Below are 2,065 nucleotides of genomic sequence, written 5' to 3' on the forward strand. Positions count from 1 at the left end.
ATACTATTTGCTCACTCAAAAAGATGACAGTTTTGTCACTAGCAACAAATTTCAGGATATAATATTCAACCAAGTTAGTCTGAAACGAAAAAGACAAATCTTGGGTTATTTTACCTATGTGTGCAATATAAAATTAACATTTCATATTGGTCATTGAACTAAGATTATCTGAGGAGAAAAAGGTAGATAGTCTAAGGAAGAGAGGAGGAAAAATATATCCCCAAGGACCAGAGCAATAGTGCAGCAGCAAGTCAGATGCTTGTCTTGCACACAACTAACCTGGGTTTGATCATAACATCCCATATGGTCCCTGAGCATTACCAAGAATAAATCTTAGTGCAAAACCAGAAGCAACTCTTAGTATCACTGGGTGTGGCACAAGATTTTCCCCAAAATAAATAAATATGCCAATACCAGAAAACCATTTTTTGCTTATGTTCATTGAAAAATGATTTAGACATCTCTGCTATTTATGTATAAATTCACCTGCTATATACACAAAAGGGAAATCTGAGAAATCTGTGCCTCTGAAACTAATCCCCTCACCTTACCCCAGTAGACCTCTCGGCATTTCTTATTACAGGAAGGGAAAAGAAATTCTGTTTAATGGTTTCTTCTGCTAATGGCATACTTCAAGGCCCTTATTGCTCAGTATCAATGACCTAGTGAAGATTATCTCACCGTTCATCCATACTTGAGGTCTCAACCTTTGGAATACAGAAGTGCAATTCAAGTGGCACTAAGACTTTTTGGCCTTGGGCATGCCTATTAAAGAAGCACTATAAAAGCCTCTAATAACATCTCTTCTTAGTACCAGGAAAGCAAAACAAACAAACAAACAAAAAAACCTTTATCAAAATGTGTCTAAGAGTAAATATGTAGACTTCATACTTCTTCCTCCATTTTTCTCAGTTTCTTCCTTGGTGGTCCCATTAGCGTTCATAGCCTTCACACTTACTGCCAACCTCCATTTGAGAAAGTTCAGAATTGAGTTCTCCATTGGCCTATGGGAGAAAGTCTTTTGAAGATACAAAGGGTATGAGTCATTCATAATCATTGTGACTCAGGAGGAAACTTCAGAAGCCTGATTCTCTTTAATACTCATTATCCCTTCAATAGACCAAGTTGGGCAAATAGTTAATTTGTAAATTGCAGGACTCAGTAAGGTGAGACAGGGTAATTAATAATATGTTTTTAGAGTTAGAACCTTCAAGTTTTTCAATAGTTGTATAATGCAGATAAAATATTCTAAAAGAGATTAAAATACAGATAAAATATTCTAATTTTTTTTCAGTTCTCAAGACTCAAGAGAGCTAATCATCACTGTGTTCTGTTATTCTCTATACAGAGTTTCCTTGGGGGCCCTCAGGTATTGTTAATATACCTCTAATACTGCCAGGTTGCCATGGCCAGAATTTGTAAATCAAAGATAAACCTCATGGGACAGTTTTTTGCAAGAGACTTTATGGTTACCCTCATTCTAAACTATTGCGTCAAAATTCACTACTCATTTGGAAATTAAAAAATAGCCAAAATAGAAAGTAACCAAAGTAGAAAGCCTGTCTAGAGTACAGGCCAGTGTGGGGTGGGGAGGAAGGACACTTGGAATATTGGTGATGGGAATGTTGCACTGGTGAAGGTTCATATATATATATATATATAAAAGAAAGATAAGGCCTCTCAATGCTTACCACAGGCTGTGTTCTTTACACTGACTGTATAGAAAGAGGAGGTACAGTAAATGCTCTCCATATACACCTCAAACCAGGCCCTTTGCCTGGTCTGTATTGTGAATGGGGGGACAAAAAAAAAAAGAGAACCAAAAATAACCAAAATACCATCCATTTAACAAATATAAAGACTTTGGCACATTTGTATTAGTATGGTGCAGTGACTTTCTACACCAACAACATAAACATTAACAGTATTTATTGGAATTGATTTAACTAAATCACAATAACTTTTTCCCTTAGTTTTTGTGCCATACCTGGCAGCTCTCAGGGGTTACTTCTAGCTCTACACTTAGAAATTACTCCTGGAAGACTTGGGGACCATAGTTATTGCT

The 2,065-nt window shown here is 36.4% G+C and overlaps 1 non-coding gene across 1 annotated transcript; it reads left to right on the forward strand.

Moving 5' to 3' along the window:
* Positions 1 to 1,674: 1,674 nt before the first annotated feature.
* LOC126025437 (small nucleolar RNA SNORA51) lies at positions 1,675 to 1,807 on the forward strand. The gene has a single exon (XR_007501442.1). It is a non-coding gene; the product is annotated as a small nucleolar RNA SNORA51 (small nucleolar RNA).
* Positions 1,808 to 2,065: the final 258 nt, after the last annotated feature.

This window comes from Suncus etruscus, chromosome 12, assembly GCF_024139225.1.
Source record: "Suncus etruscus isolate mSunEtr1 chromosome 12, mSunEtr1.pri.cur, whole genome shotgun sequence".
Classification (NCBI taxonomy): domain Eukaryota; kingdom Metazoa; phylum Chordata; class Mammalia; order Eulipotyphla; family Soricidae; genus Suncus; species Suncus etruscus.